The sequence below is a fragment of the Oryzias melastigma genome, linkage group LG5 (genome assembly GCF_002922805.2).
Source record: "Oryzias melastigma strain HK-1 linkage group LG5, ASM292280v2, whole genome shotgun sequence".
Lineage (NCBI taxonomy): Eukaryota > Metazoa > Chordata > Actinopteri > Beloniformes > Adrianichthyidae > Oryzias > Oryzias melastigma.
This window is the reverse complement of record NC_050516.1, coordinates 28184902-28197067: the sequence shown is the minus strand read 5'-3', so window position 1 is coordinate 28197067 and position 12166 is coordinate 28184902.

The following is a 12166-nucleotide window of genomic DNA, read 5'->3' as shown; positions in this document are numbered from 1 at the left end:
AAAGTTGACCCATCAGAATAAAAGCATGTGGTGTTTTTTTTTGGTTGTTGTTGTTTTTGCTGGGCAAAACATCCTTAGAAGCTTATCACAAATCATGTGATAAGAAAAAAGACAATCTACTCACAAAAAATATTCATTTTAAAAACCCACTCCAATGAAATTTTTTTGTGTGTGTGTTTTTAACATGTTTTTGTAGCATTTTTCTCAAATTGTGGTAAATCAGGAGCAGATGAAAACTACAATCAGCAAGCCACAAGCTTCCATTATGATGCATCCACCCGTATACGAATAGATCCATGTATGTCTTTGTTCTTTTCATCTGAGCTGGAATCTGACTCAGAACTGGACGGTGGAATGGGTCCAATAGTGTTTGCCATTTTTGTTGCTCAGATTATGTCAGGTCGGGGTTGTTGAAGCTCCTTATTAGGCAAACATACCTGATCCAGGTAATCAGCAACAGAGGAGACTGGATTTCAGGAAAACCTTCCCCTTAAAGCCAGGAATTTGACACCCCGGTGTTAACGACGGGATGATGGGAAATGAGTGCAAGCTTACTTCCTCCTAAGAGTCTGACAACACAGGGGAATTTCTGATGATCTCCTGCAGAAACTGTGTCCTAGAAAACAACACTTTTTAAAACAATTTACCTTAAGAAGGCATAATTATAATTAAGAGAATTAACACATTTCAAATATCGTACGAAAAGGTGCACTTAGATACTAAACAACTGAACCAGAAGCGACCAAATAAACTTTTGCCAACTTAATCAGTTCTGACCAAATAAGGAAATAAAGTTGAGTCTAAATTTGAAACATTTGGGCTTTAACTAATTTAATGGAAACATGGATTAAATGGATAAACTCAATAAAAATGTTATCATAAGTGGATATTAAAAAAAAAAAAGATTCAGGCAAACATTTTATCCTAATTGAACAAAATAAAATTCAAAGTAAATATTTAATCTTTCATTTTTCACCACTCCATATTTTTGTTTTTCAGTTTTAATAATAAAAAACAATAGAAATCTCTGTTCTCACTTTTCTTTTACAATAGACCTGGCCATCAGTGGCGGCACTAATGACTGTGTTGCAGGAGTTGCTGGGTCACAGCCATAATCATATGCCTGATTCCCCGCAGAGTGAATGGTGTGGAACTGCGAGGGCGAGCTGCTGCTCAGTATTCCAATCACGGCTGGAGAGTATGGAGAGCTGTCCCAGCCAGTCCAGTATGATTAGCTGACCACAGTTGTGTGAAGTTGCACACCATTATCATTAAACTGTGCCAGTCGTGAAGTCATATACTCCTCCCTGTCTCGCTAATTACATCCCCACTGCTAGGCTCTAAGCAATTACTGCCTGCCAGCAGAACACTTCATTGTTCATTAGGCACAGATAACAGTCACATCAACAACAAAAACAAAAAGAAAATGTGGAAAACTCATATTTGCTAAAAGAGAAGCTAGTTTGGTTTACAGCAGCGCATTAGAGGGAAAGAGACTCAGGTGTTACATACAAATTCTTTACGGCTCTTTTCATGCACATTTATGTATTTTACTTATCAACTTATATTGATTTAGGAAAAGTATCTATTAATCAATAGACACGAAGAAGGAATTACTGTGTTTTAAACTCAGAATCTTGTATCTGTGAGTTTGACTGGTGAGAGGTTTGTGGTCAGGAGAGCAGATGGGCAAATGTGAAGTGGCGTCCAGCGAAGTGAGTGTGAGTCGAGGTGGCAGGCAGGTTGGTAAACAGGCTGACAGGCAGTTAGGACTAGGTATTGACAGATGATCTGATAACGAAGCTAAAAATTGATTCTGCGTAGAAAACGCCGCAGTCTGTGCCAAACCGGCTGAGCAAAGAACCGTTGGTCACATCATCCTGGAAACCCTGACGGTACTTCGCCGGATCAAAGTGCTGCCAGGATGAGGTGGATGTCTTCTGGGGGTGCTGCCTTCTGGGACCCCCACTACTTTGTGGCTTAACATTATTTCTTATGCATAAGTTGACTCATAGTTTGGAGATGGTTCTACTTGATTTTGAGTTGAACTTGTCAACACTGAAGAACATCTAAAGGTCAATAGCTCCTTAAACAGTTTAGCTTTAGCACAGGAGATTTTGACAATTGTTCATGGATTAAAGTCTCTCTGCAATCACCTTTTTAATTAGGACTTTGAAAGTTGACACGTTAACGCGCACGATTAATAAAACGCTTAGGCGTCCTGCTGTGCAGCTGTGAGATCAGAGTAATCAAACTGTCTAAAATAAACTTTTTTTTACATCCTGTGATTGAGATTTTATTAAATTAGAGAGATAATTTGGCATTTATGTGTAGTTTTTGGACATAATCGATCTTCTATTTTAATAAAGAAGGCGGAGAATGAAGGACGGTCTTTCTGGTGGCTGTATTGCAGCAGCGGCGGTACACCCGCTATAAAGGGCGGAGGGGGTGGAGCAAAAAGGAGCTGTCTGCTATTAGAAATCCAGAGGAAGCCAACCATTATTTTATTTTGGGATGGGGACCTACATGAACTTTCCACAATAACAAGCACCAGCGTTGTCTAAAAATTGAGGAAACTCTCCGCGAAAGTCCCGACGCCGCGACAGACAGACCCCCACCTGTGATCAACCGACCTGAAATCCAGTAGGATCACACTTCTCCCAAAAAAGTTGTTTTATTATTTTTTATAAACATATTAAATAAAATTTATGAGAAAAAAAGAAAAAGATGGAAAAAAATGGAAAGAAAAGAAAATCAGAATTCCCGGAAAAATGTAAACGGCTTTGCTCTTATTAGAGAAATTCTTATTTTTTGGGCTGCCTGGTGTGACTTTAGCCTGGATTTTTTTGTATTTTCAATAAAAACATCTTTATTAGTTTGTTGATAAATTTTATTCTTGTTGTTTTTATAAAATTACAACTAAAACTTTCATTCTATTTTGTAAAAACATTTATGGGGCAAAATGAATCCCATTTTTGTCCAGATTGAATTTTATGTTTTTGCATGATTTTGTGCCTATTGTGTGAATACAACATGGGAAAATGAAAATAAAGGTAGTGTCACGTATAGAGGTTGTGCCTATTAAAATAATTCCAATAAGCAAGCAGGTAGTTTTTCAAATTCAAAATATAGATAATGGAAAAGTAGACAAAAACTGAGTTTTAGACCCTGGTTCCAATGGCTTAAAAATAAGTGTTCTAAAGGAACAATTTTATGTGTGATTTCATATTATGGTTAATTACAGATAATAATGTTCTAACTAAAAAAAATTTAAAAAATGTTTTAAAAAAAGTTAATTTTTTAGCCGATTCCCGGCCCTATTTTTAATCTATTGTATGAATATACTCATAGGGGTTTTAAACTATGATGACACCGTTTTTAGCCAAAAATAAAAATTCTGTGTTGTTTTCTAGGACATAGTTTCTGCAGAGTGGCAGTAGTTTGTTAGAAATTCCCCACTGAGTTGTGGGCAGGACTGTTAGGCAGATTGATTGATTGATTGATTGATTGAGCCTGCCCCTTCACCGCAGTGAAGTCGGTTTCGACCGTCAATACATTCAAGAGTAAATTATATTTTTTTTCAATAACTTCCAAACCAAATGACCAAACAAAACGTTTCCCAAAAATTTTCACTGAGCTCTAAAGGATGAATATTTTATATGAATTCTTGTGTTTAAATGTCATCAGCTTGCACATGAAGTCTGGCAATTTTTTTCAATAGCTTCTAAATCATGTGACTCAACGAGATGAATTGTGTGCCGAATTATGGGCCAGACTTCATCTGGGGGCCTACGACATTGGGTTGATAACATTGATTAATCGATCTGAATCAATTTAAACTTAATAGATTAATAATTGATTTATAAAATTATTGATTTAGCACATAAAGCTAAAGTCAGCTAAATTGATGCTAACGTTTAATGGAATTTCCCATAGGACGGCTAATGCTAACGCTCAGTTGACATAAACATACATTGATGACTAAATGAAAATCTTTATAAACTCACAGGCATGAATTTTTCAAACTCGTATAAGGAAATATTTTTAAAGTAACAATTTGTCGTCTAAAGCAACATTTTTTGCTTTTTCTTTTGGTTATTCTTCTTGAAAAAACTGTACTGTTAGTGGCTAAACTGAAATGTCGTCCAGGAGAAACAGAACAATGTTTACAATGTTAATGATCTGAACATTTTTGTTAGAACTTCTCCTTTAGAGAAACCACTTCATCTCATTATTAAAATAAATACATTTTACAATGTGTGAACTGTATCAGATTAATAAAAATATATTCAAAACATACATATAGATTATTAAAATATTTCTAAATGTGTAAACTCAAAATTTAATTGAATCTGATTGAGTTGAGAGGATTAAAAAAATTAAAAGAAAAAAAATCGGAATCAAATCGATTCAGGCTCTTGTGAATCAAATCAAATAGTTTCTGGAAATTATTATTCATACCCAGCCCTACAAAAATTCATATAAAACATTAATTATCAACAATCAAAAACAAATTGGTATGTCTGATGTATATGTCAGTTCCACAATTTGGGACACATTTGGAGCCGTTTGGTTTGGAAGCTATTGAAAAATATATAATTCACTCTTGAATTTATTGACGTCCCTAAGAGACGCAGCTGGACATCCAGGCTGAATGTCTATTAAATATCCAACCTAAAACTAACTTCATCTGAGTTGCACCTTCCCAAAACCTGCTTACCTGCTAGCTTGCAGCCCCAAGCTAACATTAGCAGCAACAAAACTGGTGAGCAGTATTGGAGCTATCCAGTTTTGATCCCGATGTCAGCTCAGACGAAGAAAACACAGATCAGAATGGAGCGGAGCAGGGAGCTTGTGGCTCCCCATAGAAGCTACTTCACACCTACAAGCTTGTTCAAACTGCGTTTTTTCATCTTCAGCAGCAAACCGTTTAAAAACTCTCTCTGGTTTCTCCTGGGACCTGCAGAATTTAAAGGCCTGTGTTTTGGCAGCTTGTCACAGGAGTTTAGGACCTTGTGACTGATGCAATGAGGATCGGCAGGCTTACTCGGGCAAAAAGCCCTCCAGCCATTTAGTGCAAAATGCCAGGTGACTTAAAGCATATGCAGAACATAGAAGAGCTGCAAGAGATCTGAGAAGCCAAAAGGAAAAGATGCAGAAATGATCAGAGGGCAGAAAATGCTACAAAAATAAGAAATGGTTTGTGAATGACACAATGCAAACATTGAATAAACACACAGAAAGTTCAGAACATGTGAGCCTGAAGGAGGACAAATAAAAGAAGAAAAAATATCACACTATCTCAATATTAGATATTTATTAAAAAATACTTTAAAATATTAGAAGTAACTTTTTCTTCCAAAACCAAACATTTTATCAATCCGACATTTGTTGTATTAGTAAAAACTAATTTTACAGTCAAAGCAGAGAGTGTCTGTAACTCTTGATCATTTAAATCACAAAGGGGTAAATGTTCTTTTGAAGAATAATTAAAGACATTTACAGAAAGCTAACAATTAAGGATAACTTAAAAATCCAAGTCTCATTTAGAGTCACTATTTTAAGCATTTTATTTTAGTTATTGAAATTATCATTTAGTCATTAGAGGTTCAAGAACTACTTGTAGAATTGGAGCTGCCTCTTATGAAATAATAATAGATCAGAATAATTAGTTATGAGATCAAATGTGCTGATTGTTTAACGTGTTTGGAATTATTAGAACTATTTTTATGGAATTATTGAGAAGTAATTCCATGTATTTAGTTTGAAATGTGACTAGAATGACTTTAGATTTTAAATATAATAAATATATATTAATATAATTGAAAAAAAAAGTAAAATTGAGCTATAAACTAGGCTTTACTTGTATTTTTTAAGGGCCAATTAAAAACCACTGCTTGCAAAATTCTCCATTTATGTCACAGTTGGTGCATTTTTTTTGTTTATTTAAGGTGAAAAAATATAGATATTTTTTCATTTATTTTGTATATTAAATAATCAGAATTTGTCTTGGGGGGGCATAATGTCGTAAATATGCTGTTTGTACATAAAAAAGTTTTTTTTTTTGTAATAAATTGCAATTGTACAATGAATGTTTCGGTTTGAGCTGAGGCAGCACAGCGGCACAATTTGACAGGACAAATGTGAACACCCCAAACAGGAAGCGAATAGACGAAGTATGCGTACATGGAACACCACACAGCCTCTTTAATGCCTGAAAAATGAGTGAAAATACCTAAAATCTCATTCCCAGAAAAGTCTTGGTGTCCCGCCGTGTTTCAGACTTAAAGTCAAACTGAATTAAAGTTTGCCTTTTGAAACTGTGTTTAGTTTAATCTTGGGTTAACATAAAATGTTTCATATAAAAGTTCTCTGGTTTCAGCGTCCGCGTTATGTGACGTCTTGACTCGCCTTTGTACACGGTTCAAACACCATCTTTTATTTTACTTTTTTTAAGTTATTTATTTTGGGAACCACAGTTTATAGTTTCCAAACCTCCCCATGTGAGGCCTAGTAAAACAAAATATTGTTTCACCACCACGTTTCTTCTGCTTGGGGTGATCTTTCTTTCTTTCTTTCTTTCTTTTTTTCTTATCTGAAAAGTGGCCGTTGCCACAAGAGGAATATGAGATGATGAAGGAAATTGACTCAAAATCAAGTTACACATCAAGACTGTGTTGTGTGTCCACAGAGGCTTTGGTTCTTGAAAGCACAGAACATTTGTCCTCATCAGAAACAACACTGTCTCTCAACAGGTTCCATATTTACTTTAAACAAACTGCCTAAAACATGGAGATGGTGACAGAGAAAGCGTTTTTGGTAGTTAGAGAACAAAACACCAGATCCGGGGAGCATAGGATCTCACGGGAGGTCACTAACAGGACTTGGAGAGAAGGTTTTGTGTTTTTTTTCCTTTTTTTGCTGATAAAACATACAGGACAGGGTCGATTGTTCCTGCAGCTTTAGTGATTGTGGATGCCATTAAGATAAGGCGGATTAGACCTGACACGCTGGCGCCCTTGCTGCCACGACCTGAAGGACGGGTGGAGTGTAAAGGACTTCCGCTGTCGCTTCTTCTTTCAGTCAGGAAAAGAGCTGATGGACACTCGATGATGGGAAGATTACATTTGATAAAGCTGTAATTAAGAGTGATTCAAGAGACGAAAATGTGGTTAATTCTTTCTTGTGTAACCACTGACTGTATAAGAGTACTGAACCAAGTGAGTGTGATGCCACCCATAGAAAATGACTTATCTCCAGCTCCGACAAAACGAAGTCAGGTCAGATGCCATTTTTTCATAATACAGATGCCGCCATGTTGGAACCAGAAATCATTAGGAAGCAGAGATTGGATGGTCTGAATCATCGCTTTTATGGTAACTATTCTCACCAATCGGGAGTGAGCTTGTTGGGAGTCCACACCCCTATTATTGGAACCGGGCTGTCAATCAAACGTTTTAAAAATCCAATGTGACACCACCTACTTTTGATTGGTCAGACTTGTTTCTGGTGTATGATGGATGTTGGTTCTGTTCATAGTCTTTATGGACAGCAGGTACTTCCTGTTTGGAACACGAGGAGGTGGAGGAGTCACTCAGTCCAGTTCTCATATGCAGTCAAGGTGTGTAACTAATTTAGATCTTAATTATTTTCATGGCCACCAAAACGTGTCCGACTTGCCAAGACAAGGACATGTTAGGGACGTATTTAATGATAATGGAGATAATAAAGTAAAAAGTATCAGTTTTACAACAATGACAAGTTATTATCCTGATACAAAAAGTCCATAAATACCACCTGGCGTGTGACCAGTGCGGTCTACCAGAGTCTTTATCCCGTGAACTTTCATTTTGAGGGCCATCCTTAGAGTTAAAGAGATGCTTTGTCAGCAAAAATCCATTCCATGTGGAGTACGCCACATCTTTTCTAAATTATTTGCTTTGGTAATCAGTACCACACAGTCTTCCTGGCATGCTGTACTTTATCAAAGATGAAGAAATGTTGAATTACATAATGCCTGCAGTAGCCTGTGGGGGCCGTTGTCCTGACCTGGTGTGGTTTCAAATGGTTGAGATTTAGTTTGTGCGACTTTTTGACCAACTAAATGTTTGGAGTTTTCCATATTATCATTTGTTCTTTGCTGACAGGGTCAGTCCTCTCGAGTGGAGGAGGCTAGAGAGATATAGTATTACCTTTCCATCAAACTCATTTTGACAGGTGACCTTTGATGACGTAACAATTTGATATAAACTTGATATAAACTTGATATAAACTTTATATCGATTTGATATAAAGTTTATATCCATTTGATATAAAGTTTATATCAAGTTTATATCAAATTGTTACGTCATCACTTTGGAATGTGGAGGTCAAAGGTCACCTGTCAAAATGAGTTTGATGGAAAGATAATACTATATCTCTCTGAGGCTGTGGTAGAAAATATTGTTGAATGTGATGCAAACAAATAATGTTTAAGAACTTTAGATGAAAGAAAATGTTAAAAAGGGCTGAAACATGTTGTAAATTATCACATTTTGCCCTTAGTGTTACCTTTTCTTGTACTTTTTCATAATTAATATTATGAAGCAGTTCACATACATTCAAAGAGCAGTAAAAAGTAACAAATGATGCTATAATTATCATAAATAAAACTGTCTTCTGTCTACGTTTAGCCAAGAATAGCTCACTCAGATATTTCTCTGCTGATGGTTACATAATAGGTGCTGATTTGTGAGACAGGCATGGAGGCCCTCAGGTTTTCCTTGCATTTGGTTGCTTAAAGTTAGCGAGCAGCAGGACGTCATTTTGGAGCCTATATGTCAGTGCCGTGCTTAATGGTGCGTGTGCCTTCTCTGAGGCCTATTAAACACATGCTGTAAATCAACACATGCCACTTAATCACTGCCTTTGTTTCAGGATGTGAGAACACCATGAATCCTGCTAAATGCCACCAAGCTAACAAAGGGATACAAACGCCGTTATGGCAGATAGATGGAAAGCTTCAGCAGCCGCGTGCTTAAGAGGAATCAATGCAACTATTTCTTACTGCCAGCGAGCTCTTCTTATATAACCCAAACTCAAGGACAGTTATAGTTCTCAGGCTGAGTTGTGTAGCGGAGAAAATAGGACATTTTGAATAAGCACGCCAGGAATCAGTCACATATGTCATTGATGAGTCTAATTCCAATCAAATAAAGTTTGTTTTGCTGTAAAAATATAAACCGTCTCTTGTGTTGGTCTTTTGGGTTTGCTGAAGCAGCAGCCACAGGCTGCCAAACGCTGGTCATGCAGGTGCATTGTCCCAAATCACTGTTCTTATGTTTGCAAAGAAGCCACAGGTTCAGCGGGATTTAAGTCAGGTGAGGTAGCCGAGTCATTATTTGGTCAGATTTGATGTCCTTGCCGGGCACACAGGACTGGGATGTGGCGCTAAACCTTTGCATAAAGGTCATGACTTCATGAAATCTATTGAAGAAAGAACCTTTACATTCTGGAAGCAGGTCATTTTTTAATGAACATATACACATATTCGATTCGATTTTGAATTTAAATGTAAATATTTTATATATATATATATATATATATATATATATATATATATATATATATGTGTGTGTGTGTGTGTGTGAAATGATATGAAATCAAGAATTGGAATTAACAGTTAAAGTCAGAAACTAAATTTACTGTAACACTTACTGTCCTACTGGAGACATACTGTCTCCTTAAAAGTAATTAAAAGACAGAATTAATGTTGTTTCCAAGCAGAAGTTGTAAAATTGCTTTTCTAGGAACCAGCATACCAACAAAACAGTGAAGATATAAAGTATATAAAGCTTCTATCATAAGTATTCCTGTTTGGGTTTGTCTCGTGTGACCATAGAAGAAAAAAATAAAGTTTTTGGATCTATTTTCAACTAGCGGTTTATTCTCATTTAACGTAATTAATTTAATGAGACCATTTTTTGGTGACAGTTTAAAAAAATAATTCATTACCCACCTCCTTGCCTTCTCTCTTAGTCGACTCTAAAAGTTTGTAAGCTGGCTTTTAGCAAACTTGAACAGCCTTCTTTATCAAATACAGTAGCATTAATCAGCGGCGCGTTAATTAAAAAGCTTTCAGACTTGTTTTTCAGATTCACAAATCTAAGACACAATTCAGCATTTGTCCACAGCCTGCGCGTGAACAAACAGCAGATGAATCTCCTTTAATTGAATTTGAGGTTTCCTACTTGAAGATAATTAGATAAAACCAAAAATATGATGTACTCTCAAGTATCATCCAGGCTACAGCAAAGTAATGATTTCACGGGAGAAAAACAGCTTGTGTGAAGATGGCCAAGGAAAAGTACAAAATGGAGAGCAAGGTTGTTGTCAAAAAAAAAATAAAAAAGGTCGGGACTTCTTACTTGTATTACCTGAAACGGCGAACAAGGAGAGCGGCCACCTCAATTCACAAGAAGCACATTGGAAAAACACTTGTCGCTTCACAAACAAACGCTAACCTCTTTTAGCATATTCACTGGCATACGTGTTAAATCTGTACACCAAAGGACATTTCATGGCTCTTTGTGTCCCACAGAAAGGAGGAGGTTTGTACCACTTCAGCTTGTGGGATGACTTCATAGTTCAAAAGAACCAATGTCCTTTATGCTTGATTATATGTTCTCCCTACACCTATTCTATCTTTTTAAAGGAGGTTTTGTCGCTGCCCTTTATATGTGATGCATTACAGACTGAATCATGTGTGGTGACGGATGTATAACAAAAAATATATATTTATTTGAAGAATTTTTCTCTCAAAATTTAGTTTTATCCTTGAAGTCCCACTCCAGTCATCGTTTGAGAAATTGTAAAATAGATTTAAAAATTCAAAGATCATTAATTTTGTTAAAAATGATGCAGATTTGAATATTAGATCAAAATGTGACAAGATTTGTTTAAAAAGGTGTGAGTTGATTTTTCTTTAACATTACATAATTGATAAACATGGAAAAACAGTGAAAATTTGACATTTTTCTATGAAATGTAAGTAATATAAATGATAATCTGAAAATGTAACAATTACTGAGATTAATAAAGTGCTGAATATTGATATCTGTTTCCTGGATTGTTGATAATTATGGTGAGAAATCATTCATTATTATTATTCATTCTTAATAATGTATAATTAACTATAACTACGCAAAATTTGTTATTTCAAAATGGTAGCCCTTCATATGACCCATGAAGTAGCCCTCAGGTTCAAAAAAGTTGGCGATCCCTGCTATAGAGTCATGTAAATAAAAAAAAAAATAAAAAAATCTAAATTATTTCTCTCCTCTTATGTTCCTTTTCTTACAATGGAGTATTGACAGAAAAATAAATGTGTCAGAAAAAAAGACATTAAATTACGAGAAAAAAAAAAATCAGCGTTTCACAAGAACGAAAATATAAATGTATTACTTCAAAATATACTCGTGCATTTACTGAAAAGTAAAGCAGATTTAGCGAGATTCTTGAGCGGTGTGATGTCCATCCCATTTCTCTAAATTGCCAACAACACAAATTAGCAGTTAAGTCGTCTTTGTTGAAACATTTTAAAACCTAAATGAGACATTTTATTCTTTAAATTTTTTTTGACATTTTTATGATACTTTTACTTTTTTTTCATATAATTTTGACTCTTTCTTATCATGTTTTGACTTTCTTCTTGTAAAATCTTGACTTTTACCTCATAAATTTACATTTTTTTTCATATAATTTTTACTTCTTTCTTATAGTGTTACGGCTTTATTCTGGTAAAATTTTGACATTTTTCTCATATAATTACAACTTTTCTCTCTATAATTTTGACTTCTTTCTTATAATTTTACGACTCTTTTCTTGTACATTTTTTTTAAAATAATTTTACGACTTTATCCATGTAACATTTTGACTGTTTTTTTTGAGTTTTATCTGTTTTTTTTGTCTTTAAGAACAAATTTCTTGCTTTCTCTTTGCATTTTTTTTTATTTTTCATCTTACCTTTTTTCCTGTTTGTTTTTTTCATTTTAAAAAGTCTCTCTAGGCTTGCTAGCTTGCTGTTGACAGTATATTTCATTGCTGCAGAAGGGCTGAGGGACGATTAAAGACTTGAACAGTTTAATGCGGTTTCAGTGATTTAGGTATTTTTATGACAGTTAGATAA